At 43.3% G+C, this 12,375-nt stretch overlaps 1 protein-coding gene across 1 annotated transcript in view; it reads left to right on the top strand.

Annotated features, from left to right (window-relative positions):
* Window positions 1–12,375, top strand: part of pdgfd (platelet derived growth factor d) — a 38,667-nt gene that overhangs the window by 4,141 nt on the left and 22,151 nt on the right. The gene's annotated exons all lie outside the window — the stretch shown is intronic.

The raw sequence follows: 12,375 nt of genomic DNA, 5'->3' as shown, positions 1-12,375 counted from the left end.
AGACCTGACATGTGGACTGTTACTGTTTACCTACTTCACATCACAAAGTGTTGCTTTAACTGACCACTCTGTTATTTGTTAATGCATGATTCTCGGCAGAAATCTTTTGCCGCGGATGTTTATAGTCTTTCTTTGGCTATGCTTCATTTACAAGAGCCAGTAAAGCTCTTCTGAAATTGGGCTGAGTTGGGGAGGCAGTAGAGGGGAATTAGAGCAGCAAAGAAGGAGGGAGAGGGAGACAGATGTTTAGTCACTGGAGGATGTAGTCAGCGTTGTAGCCGAGCCGTCTGACTGGCAGCGGGAATAACAGAGGAGCAGGAAAATGAAACGGAGAGAGAGGAGGAGGTGGAGAGTACATGCACAGAGGGCGGCAAATTAAAAGCGAAATGTGCATCAAACCAGCGGCTGAAAAAGAAGAGGAGATGAAATAAAGGACGTGAAGAGAATAAAGATGGAAACGAGGAAGAGAGCGGAAACTAATGAACAGAATTGAAGAAGAAAAACAGTGTGAGAATAAACGTGTGGTAAAGTTGTAATTGAGCGGAGATGAGAGGTCGATCGGGGTGAAGCGACGTGGCGCACCGTCTCTCACAAAAACAGCTGACGAGCAGGGGAAAGAAAGAGCAATAAAACAAGGCAAAGTGAGCGTGATGGATATGAAAAGAGTGAATGTCCGTTGCGGGGAACAAAGGAGAAACAGGACTAAGAGAGAGAGAGAGGGCTGAATAAGCAGTGTGAAGAACATGAAGGAAGAAGAGAAGTTGGTAAAGAGAGATAAAGTTAGTGAACACACTGTGGGGAGGGGGGGGGGGGGGGGACACCCTGGTGAATGAGAATGAAGGATGATAGGGGGAAGGAAACAGAATGTGCAGTCTCAAGGGGATGTAGATTAGATGGAGAGTGAGCGTCTCCCCCCCATCATTTGCTCTTTCGCAGTCCTTGACAAACAAAACTAATGTGACTCACTCGTCAGGAATTGCCTTCGAAAATTGGTGGTCTGTGCGACCCGGTGTTAATGTTTCCATAGAAACGAAACCCATTCAGTTCATTTCAGTGCATCAGTGCCCACGTTCATCAAATAACAAAATATCTCATTTGTAGTGAACAAAATGCAACGTTAAGGTGATATAAGTAGTTAATGCTAATAGTGTTATCAACACAATGCATGCTATAATAGACTGAAAGCAGCAGCAGCAGCACAGCCACAGCACGTGGAGGAAAGAGCCCGATTTCACTCACCAGGTAACGCAAGGACAGCTCATCGACGGGACGACGATAGTGGAGGATTAGAGAAAGCAAAAGCGCTCATTCTGCAATATTTCTGATTAAACCCAATGCTAAGCATTAGCTTTATTCAAGGTTAAAGCTATTTTGTAAAATTCCCTCTAACAAGCCGTGATCGGGTGTATCTCGGGCCCGTATTGTGAACGCACCAGCGCTCACAATGGGAGAGCAATGAAGAGTTTGCCATATTGGTTCAGACAGCAGACTACTGTTATTATTTGATTTGCCTCACAGTAGGATAGAGGTGCTCTCACGCTCTGCAAATATTGAGCATCGTTGAAGAACATGTTGTCTGGGGAAATGTCTGGTGTAATTGTAACACCGTTCTTATCAGAAGCATTTCTCCTATTTAGATTAAGAAAGTGCAAACATTTAAATCGGCTGGGGAACAGGGGAGTTTCAGTCCACCTGTGGGTGATCGGGTAGAAAGACATCGCATCCCTTGGATGGAAATGGAGTCCGACAAAGCGACTCACTGCATGAAAACACAAACATACATTCGGGTGATGAATTGAAGTCAATAGCAAGATTTGTATTATAAAGCGTCACGAGCTGTGAGAACCACTTTGAGTCAAATACCTCAAACACTTAATATTTACAGGAGTAACTCTGCTGTGTAACAATACTGTGGCTGCAGCTGGTGTTTTAATTACACCGATAGCCCCTCAGGCAAGGTGTTGCGTGGAAACAAGCTCTCTGAAGGGATTGTGAGGCAAATTAAATGGCTCTCAAGTGCAGCTATTTGGTACTTACTTGGATTTTCAGTTGGATAATAACAGAAAGACGGCTGATCTTTTATAAAGCAGCAGGCAGAGTTTGTACATAATATCAAAGCACGGATTTTTCACCGGTCATTAAAAGACAAGGTGTTCCTTTCCTGATCTGCAAACATCCTCAAAACGTTCTGACCAATACGGAGCAAACATGCTTGTTTGTTTGGCTGCTTTGACCCTCTGTCACACGAGGCTTTGGAAGCTTCAGCATGCGATATTTGTTTGTTTTCTGCCCACAAAGGAAGATTTCACGGACAAGAATTTGAGTGAAACAGTACTCAAATTATTGGTCAATTCACTTGAAAGTTGAAGTTTACGATTCATTTATTCTTCGTTTTTGAATCGAAAATGATTTTCCGGCTCCTGCTTGTCTAATGTGAGCAACTGTGGGCCTCTGTTTTAAGGCAATGTAGATGAAATTTGTTTTTCACTCACAGCGTTATTTGACGCTGCTGCACTCACAAGTAACCAATAGTTACTGAACCCACCGTGTCAAAAATTGAGCCTTTTGCTGGCGCTCATTGCCTACTTTCTAACTCACAGTACGTAAACTGATGCTTCCTCATGATTGCAGACACAAATGGGACACGAGTATCTCTGTGTTTCTGCATTTTGTTCTCTCTTTACAATATGCCATCACGCATTTTCTCTTTGAGTGTCTAATAATGATGCTCAGGGTTTCACACTTGAACGCCCAGATAAGCCAAATAGAGCCTCGCGCGTCAGTATCCGACGCCGTGGGACGTTAGAAAGCACCGTTTTTTTCTTCTTCTTCAAGCGGGCTAACCTAGCGCTCAATTTACTGCAACATAAATCCAACGCACCCTTTTGCCAAAGGGCAGCGTATGTGGGCTGGAGTCCCTGCTGCTAACCTGCAAACTCTTCTGGAACCGCTGAGCCCAATTGATGCTGATGCTGTTTATTTGGCATTTCATAAGCCCCGCATCCAACCATGCATCCAACCATGCATCCGCCCGTTGAGCTCTGAGTCTCGGTTGGCTCGGGAAGGATTTGCGATTGTCACTCCCAATCTTCACGCTGCAGATCTATCTGCCAGAGAAAGAGGGATGGAAAAGAACAGGTCAGTCCAAAAAACTGAAAATGATTAAAGAAAAGTAAGTTCAAGTCAGCTCAACGCTGTTTAACAGCACAGGAGGTGAATAGTACGGTCTAGGAATCAAGTACTTGAAGTTTGTTCAGTACCTGCTGAAAATGCTTAAGTACAAGATACAGATCGTGGGGGGGGGGAAATGGTTTGACGCCAGTGGGTTTCTGCCACGAGGGCTGAGTGAGGGTGAGAACATGACAAATGTCAGAAGTCACAGTGCAGCAGGATGAGAGCAGGAACCGCTCTCGCCCCAGGAGATGTGCCCCTGCTCAGGGAGAGAGATAAACACTGTGTATCCGTGTTGTGTGTTTTATATATATATTTACGTGTGTGTGTGTGTGTGAGAGGGAGAAATCCTCTGTGTCTTTGTTACTCTGACAATGGTGCTCCGACACAAATGAAAAATATTCTTCATTTTTTTTTTCTCTCTCTTCTGTCAAACGCGTTTATCTTTTCCTCTCCAACTGTCAGCGTTTCTCCCCATATTTTCCTCACTCCCTCTGATTCCCCATTTGTGTATCTCAGCATTTCTCCCGCTGTCGCTCTGGCTCCCCTTCTGTCTCTTTTTGTCTTCATTAGCTTCCCCCTGTCCTGTTTTCATTTCATCAGGTTTACTCTCTGAATTTCGTATGAGAGGGAGGGAGAGAGAGAGAGAGAGAGAGAGAGAGAGAGAGAGAAGGAAGGAGGAGGGGGGGGAAGGAGGAAGGAAGGAGGAGAGGGGACATGGATAGAAGCCCACACGGTAGAGGGAGGCGACATTGTTAAAGCGATATGAGAGGGGGGAAAAAATAGAAAGAATATGAAAAGGAGAAGCGGGGCGAGATGGCAGGGGGGCGGGGCTACGGGGAGCAGGATAAGTGATCCCAGTGGTAGATAGAAGGTCAGATACACACTGACAGTCAGAGCACTGATCAACCGACCACACACACACACACACACGCATTCATACACAACATCAGCATCTGCTCAGCATCACACACACACACACACACACACACAGACACTGCTTCATCATACAACATACACACATCATACAACTTGCAAACATGGCCCAAGCAGTCCCAAGGCTGATGTTTGAAAAAACTTGTGCTAAAGCACGCACACGTGTACACACGCCTGTGTAGGTGTACAGACACACACAGCCCAGCAACAACCAACCTCACATCAAGTTATGTGTTGAAACAAAGAGTTCGGGAGATATAAAGGAAAGACAATTTGTGTGTAGTTATTACATTATTCACCTATTAAGTGAATATCGATGGGTGCTCGTGAGAGTGTGTGTGTGTGTGTGTGTGTGTGTGCAGAGCTAATTGATTATCCTCGTCAGCCCTGCTGTTCAGACTGCAGTGGCTGTCAGCAGGAGCCAACTGCTACACTAACAAGCCCCATCAACACACACACAGGCACGGACACACACACACACACACACACACACACTCTCACATTAGCAATTAATGTAAAAGGAGCCGCGCAGACTCACATCCACGTGTAGAGGATCATAATCATAAAATTCATCCAGCGCGACACTTTGCTGTTTGAATGACGTACTTTAGAATTATCTTTCGAATTCCCTGGCATTTCTTGATATATGAAAAGTATACGAAGGCCAAGCCCTTCATAAGATGGGTAGGTAGATAGATAGATAGATAGATACTTTATTTATCCCCAGGGGGAAATTTGGGATCAATAAACCCTCAAGCCAGAGTCACACAGAACTGAAATCCACCTTCAGATCGACAGGATGGGCGATCAAAGTTCAAAAATGTCTGCTGATTCGCCCTCTTTTTACTACATATGCAGCACGGGACTAAGGGACCACATGTTCGACACACCACACAACACTCTGCATCGACACACACGCGCACACACACACTGGGAGGATATTGCTGATGAAGTGCGGGTAAATATACTCCATCACAGTTTAGGAGGTCACGTGCAGACGAGCTCCTCTCATCCCTCATCCTCTGCTTCCCTCTGTAAGGAGCCTCCCTCGAACCCGCCTCACAATCTGCCATCACAAGCTGAGCCGGTTTCCTTCGCCCAGCTGCTTCCTCTTCTGTGGCACACATGGTTTTTCTGTCTTATCTGTCGCTACTTTCGCAGCCCTTCCTTTCTCCGTTTCTTGCGGCCCTCCTCCCCGATGATGGACGCAGCTTTCCGTCAGTCGTCGTTTGTGCAACACTGCATCTGAATGGCACATGAGCGAGGTGTGAAACATATAAGTTATACATTGATGTGTTTGTATGATTTGTATATCTGTGTGACTGTTTTCATCTGTTTGGATATGAGGCTGAGGCTTCTGTTTCTGTGACTACGGCTGGGAAATACGGCCCAAAATATCATGATCAGGTTATTTGATATCATGTTTTCCTCTCAATACTAAATAATCACATGGTAAAGCCTATTTTTAATACTCCTTCATGTCATTAATTCATTCATTAATAAGGAACTTTAGTGCAAAATGGCCATGAAAGTGAAATTATGAAGAAGAAAATACAAAAAATCAAGCTGAGCAGTGATTATGTACACATGTATGCTCACAAATGTAAGATTCAAACATAGTTTAATTCCACTCGGTTTGATTAGAAATGTATTCATTTGTTCTTGTGCATTATCTCGACATCTTTCAATTCAAAGACAATACATTTTAAAATATGAATTTCACTATGCTAATATCAACAGCTGTAAACAAACAACAAATATGTATTTGCATTTGATCAAAACAAAGATATAACTTTGCACCGTTATGTTAAAAGGAATGTATGTGAATTGACTGATTATCCATAATCCGTGTGCCAAAATGCTTGTTAAAAGGCAAATGTGCCGACTATAATTTGTGTTCTAATCTGCATTGATGATGCATCGCATCCCCGTCTTTGGCCTCAAGCCAATTTTGCACAGATTCTCATTACCTTTACGTGCCGTAGTCTCTCTCTCTCTCTCTCTCTCTCTCTCTCTCTCTTGCTTGTATTAATGCTCCTCAGTCTAAGCGCCCATTAATATGCATATTTCTGCGTGCACACACATGCATCTGCATGCGTGTGCACCACCTTTGTATTTGTGTGTCTCGGCTGCTTGAGCCGTTCAGCTACAGCGTCTCCGCTGACCTGTCCCCAGCGCTGACTCAGCTGCTGGTCTCCTCTGCATTATTCAGCGAGCTTAGCCAGAGCGTTAAACAAGAGCACATCACGGCCGAGGATAGAGGAATGCTAAGTGGACCCACACAAGACATGCAGAACGTAGAGGTGTTGGCTTAGTGCGCGGCAGAGATTTGATCGTGGAGACGAGGTGAAATTCATGTTTGAGTGTTGTGTTGTTGCATCTCTGGATGACCATCAACACATAAAATATGTAGGAGATTGTCACAGTTAAAAAACATGATATAAATATTCTGCAGGTATATCACGGGATATGAAAATGCTGCTTTGGAAATCATAAACATGAAAACGGTATGGTCCTTCAATTTAGGTAAGACAAGTGTAATAATTATTTGTGTGTGCTTGGAGATAAGGGCATGCAATCTCTGAGATCGAGCCCAATAACATTTGTAAACCGCCTGTTTACAGGATAATAACAAAATTAAAGTCGTATCATCTATTCTTAAATCGTTTTCGTCACATAACATTACGAGGGTGACTTAAGAAATGGACGTCCTTTCAGCCTTTCAAACGTTGATTTTCTGCCCTAGTTGGCAGAGTGCAGCTCATCCTTCTTTATAGCCATTAGGCTAATTTGTCCCCAAAACAGGTGTTGAGTCATAGATGCCTGAGAGGCATCTATGACTCAACAGAGGTGGATGCTAATGCTGATGAAAGGCCCAAAAGGACCATTTTTGTAGATTGTGCACATAAGCAAGTGAGACCCAAACGTGTACATAACTACATTATATGCATACAAATAAGTTTTTGTCCTTACTTATTCATTAGTGGAAATCAGCCATGCTCTTTGTGTGTCCTATGGCGTGTTTCATGTGTTTTGGTGTCCTGGGGCTTTGTGGACGTCCCTTGTTCTTTCCTCTGTCTCCCTCTCTGTCTTTTCACTGCCAGTAATCCCTCTTCTTTTTTTCTTTTTTTTTTAATCTGCCCGCATTTATTTTCTCTCCCTGTTTCCCTTTCACCCCCTTCATCTGTCGTCCTCGTCTACCCCGCCCAGCCACTTGCCCCTGTTTCTCCCTCATCCTCCCCACTGGCCCTCATCTCACTCTCTATTCAATGTGCTCAATAAGGAGTGATTCCCGACCTTTCTCAACACTCATCTTGGCCTTCCCCACATTTTTTGTCTGTGTCTTTTTTCTCTCCCTCCTACTCTTTCAGTCGGAAGGCGGCGTTTTAGTCGTGTCTGTGGCCGTTTGTTTAACCTCTTCCGTCCGTGTCACAGAACATGCCTTTGTGTCGGCTTCAAAGAAACACACACACTCTCACACACAAATGCACTCGCACAAAATCTTCTAAATCCTCAAACAGAAGTAGATGCCCACAATAATACCCACAAAGTGCACACACACACACACACACACACACACACACATTGTCACATGCTGACACTCACACTGAAGGTGAGAGATTGGAAAGCAAAGAGAGAGAGAAATAGGGAGAATTGGTCTGACTAACGTGTACTGATAATGATAATGATGATGATAATAATGATGATGATGATGATGATGAAATTGTTCTCGCATCTCGGCAGCTCCATTTGCAACATTGATAAGACAAAAAACAAGGACACATCCATTTACTATAGCACATTACAATGACAGAAGACAATACATACATGAACCGTCAACAGAAACCACATTTGTCTTGTTTTTTTCTTTTAGCAAAAGCATTCAATGTGGTCTTTACACAATGTTGTTTTTCAGTTACATGTATGTCTCTAGTAGGACAAATCCTTATAAGATAACAGACACTATGAACAAAATGGTAGCCAGATGGTAGAACTATAATATAAATATTTTCAAAAAGCTGCAAAATAATTTGTTTTATTGTTACACTTAGCACTAAAGTGTTTAAGTGTTTTAAGCTAAGCTTTAAAGCAGTACACACAAGTTTTTGTCATGGGTATTTGTTATGGTCTATGCTTTTTAATTGAGATGGAATCCATTCCATCCCTTCATGTTTTCCACCAGTCTGACCAAGAACTATACGGCCATCAAGCCACCAGAGCAGCTCTTTTGTGTCCATCTGCGGGTGCATGATGCTTGTGGTGTGTTCTTATCTATAATTGTACATAATTATATAGGCCTGCTGTTCTCTATAATTCATGGACATGTACACTTCAGTTGCCTCTGGACAAATGCAACGCATGAGTGCCTATGTGGACTTTCCCACACACCCTTCCTCTAAACATGTATTCTCCTTCTTCATCATGATTCCAGTCGGCCTGGAGAAAACTGAAATGTCCCCTTTACTCTCACCCCCGTTTATATTCTGCCTTCCTCTCCGTGCGATCGCTCCACTTCAGAATCACAATTCCGCACACTTTTACACCGGCTGCATGAAAAACACGCAGTGTCTGTGCATGAAAAGAAGTAGTGGAAGTTAATTGGTTTCGGCAGCAAAGGTGGGGCTGCACCAAAATGATAATCTGAAAGAATAATAGATTAGACGGAGAGGGAAGTAGAGAGTAGTTCAACAACATGGTAGTGACACACTATGTTTTTTAACCCTTTTCAATCAATTAATGTTTAACGCCGCGGGAGCAACTCAAACCGTTGTTTACCCCTCAGCCAGGGGGAGGAGGGAGTGTGGGGGGGCGTTGGGAGAATTTACATGTCCTTTCTTTTTAATATCAAAGGCTGTTTCCGGCATGGTCCAAAGAGAGGGGAGGAGGTGAGGAGGGGAGGAGGGGAGGGGGGGAGGAGGGGAGGAGGGGAGGAGGGGTGTACAAGATGGTGCAGGATGGAGAGAAAAGAGGAAGTGAAGAAGGGGAGAAATGGGGAGAGAGAGCCGATGCTGACCAAAGCTGACACCCCTCGGCATGTTCACCTCCAGGGTGCATGTGCGCATGTGTGTGTGTGTGTGTGTGTGTGTGTGTGCGTCTCTTTTTCATGCCTCCATGCTTGCGTGGGTGTGACTGAGCAACAAGGGAGAATATTTAAAGCTGATTTGTCATGAGAGAGTGGCAATGGAGCCAGGACAGGCTTTGATAAGCAGCATAGCGCGCGCACACACACACACACACACACACACACACACACCATGAGCTAACATTTAGCCAGATGGAAAATGCTTTGGTTATTCCTCATGGGTGGGAATACTCAGAGGGTGCAAGCACAACTTCCCGCATCAACAACCAATAAACGCATACAATCACACACACACACACACACACACACACACACACACACACACACACACACACAAACACAGATGCACATAATTGCAACGGAAATATGGGCACACCACTACACACACACACTAATACACACACATGTATGCCAAAACACGCAGACAAGGGCAAACATGCTCACAGGGTTAGGCAGCAGTTTTGCTGCTAATGGGCAATGTTTTACATTCTGTCGCCACACACAGATGAACAAACAATTCAACAGATTACAATGCATGACAGCCAATGGCCCTGCAAAAACAACCACACATGATAATAATAACAATAGAGAACGCACAATGTTTAATTGGCTGTTGCTTCTATTATAATAATAATAACAGTACTATAATAATTACTATTATTGCGTTAATCTATACCAGTTAAATTGTCAAGTATCATCCTCACTAAAAATCAATCCCTATTTACTGTAACCCGAAGTTGACCTAGACAGTCTCAATACAAATGAAGTGATCGACAACCGTTGAGCAGATATTCCTTTCCTGAACATTTCCTTGTACTTCATTGATTAGTCATAGTTACTCTGTGTGCTTAAACTGAATTCATCCCTTTATGAAAGCATATTGGAAAGTGAACTTATTTACTTACAGTTGCCAGGCAACCACCTGAGACACCAGGCAGTTACATGCTCTCAGCCAGCTGTCACAGGCACACGGCCCCTTGTAAAATGACAAACAGAACAACGTATTTACCTCGTTGTTTTTATTCTTTATTTGTTTTCTTTGTACAGACAGAAACGAATAGCAGTGGTTCGCGGATTGGCAGAATTTGTTATCTTTGGACTGAGCCAGGCTCCTGTTTGAAGATTGCGCTGAGCTAAGCTAACCAGCTGCTGGCAGTATTAGATTGAACGGACAGACATGAGAGTAGTGTCTTATCTGTTTTTCCAAAAGAAAGCAAACCTTCATGTTTCCCAGAATGTCACAAACTACGTGACGCGAGTCTAAGAGTTTTTGGATGCGACTACTTAGTTTTTAAATAATTTGATATTCTAAAAGAACAGCAAATCCCATCCCTTGAAAGTTTAAAACACCGTCTTTTTTTTTGTCAGACACCGGGAGTGCCACCAAGAACGAGAACAGCAACATCGCACGTCTCAGGGGAGTTCTTCTCAGCCGAGAACGAGTGTATTGTGTGCGTCCCATCGGTGTGTCGGGGCTTTGGAGAATTCAGTTTGAGTAGATGAGAGTCAGACAGGATGTGACGGGATGACAGATGCAGGAAATGGGGTTGCCTTGTTATAGGTGATGTCCTGCGGGACTGTGTCTCTGATGTATCATAAGCAAGCTGTCACTCAAGAAAACTATTGTTTGGTCTACATGGAATAGAAAACTTATATTAAAGAGGGATGAAGATACATGTGACACTTTTAATTAGGACAGATACATGAAGTTATAATACTTTGTCCTCACCATTTTATTTTCTTGTGACTTCACATGTTTTGGTCTCTTTTGCGCGTTGCTTGCTGGGTGATTAGAGTGAGATTGACACATCAGAAATAGATCCCAGAGCAATGAAGAACATCACACCCTGGCACCGGAGGTGGGAGAGACAAATTTAATTTGTGAGAACTTACCCACTTACGTCCTGCCAGACGTACATCTTCATGCAAATACACGTAGTCAAGAACTTTTTCGTGCAACCTCACTGCCAAAAAAAATACACAGACACACACATTACCCAATCGCGCCGTATCGTTGTCACAAGTGTCCAGTCAGGAGACTGAAGGGTTCATTGCGAGGGTCAGAAAGTTTGTCTGTGTGTGTATGTGTACGTGTGTGCGTGTGCGTGTGCGTGTGTGTGTGTGTGTGTGTGTGGTGACTACATCGAGGGATGGGAGTCAGACTGTCAGTAATACTGTCATCACCTCTGACATCATCTGGTTCCCTGAAATTGCGGGAAAGTTCATCAGAGATTCTTGTTATGTAGCTGGTTTGAAACAAAAGTCAGGATCTAATGTGAGTCTCACATTTTTGCTGCTCTTATGGAAAGCAGTAGATAGCATGTGCTGTGCTCTTATATTACAGATGAAAATGAGTTGCAGTAAATTTAGAAACAGTGATATTTATCCATGATAAATGATATAATTGACTGTTTATTCAATGCTTTACTGTCGTTTAATCAGAATTGACGGCTATTACAACTCGCTCAAGCAGATGAGCTTCCCCACTCCTGTAAAAATACTTCTTATGCAGAATGGTACCATTATGGTTGCTATATAGAGACCCGAGAATAACATAATTAAGCCGTTTGTGCATTTCCCATGCCACATCAGGCAGCAGAGTAGCAGTGATGGTCACTGTTTAGTTATTGTGTAATAGACTGTGCTAACTGACAACATCCGTGATCTAAAAGAAAAATGAAACGAGAGACGAAGCGAGTTGGCGAGTGGGAGACACCAATTCCACTTTATTTAGTTGCATACTTGATTTACTGGAAGTATTTGTCATGTAGCGCTTAACTACTATTTTTACACCACTCGCCACTTAGCTTCATTCCAGATGTCGATGTCATTATTAAATATTTGTGTAATGGAGTGATAATGTAAGTTGAAGATAAAAACTAAGAGGAGCCCTCTGTTAGTTTCCTCTTGAGCTTCACACTTCAGCTTCTGTTCTTCTACTGATTAGAAGAAAAATGTAGGCATACAGTATAGTGTGAAAAACACCTAGAGTTGTCACTGACGTTACCCGTGTCTCTGGCGCCTAGCTGCAAAAAAGAACTACTTCTGCTGCGTCCTGGCTTTCCTTCTTTAACTTACGTTTCCCAACTGTGAATATTGTCTCCCGCAACACGAGAGCAGAGGAGGTTACGGATGAGTAGGGTTGCAAAATTCCGTGAATATTCAAAGTTGGAAACTTTAACAGG

Source organism: Gasterosteus aculeatus, chromosome 1, assembly GCF_964276395.1.
Source record: "Gasterosteus aculeatus chromosome 1, fGasAcu3.hap1.1, whole genome shotgun sequence".
Taxonomy (NCBI): domain Eukaryota; kingdom Metazoa; phylum Chordata; class Actinopteri; order Perciformes; family Gasterosteidae; genus Gasterosteus; species Gasterosteus aculeatus.
The sequence above is the reverse complement of the archived record's forward strand: the minus strand, read 5'-3'. Positions and strand labels throughout refer to the sequence as shown.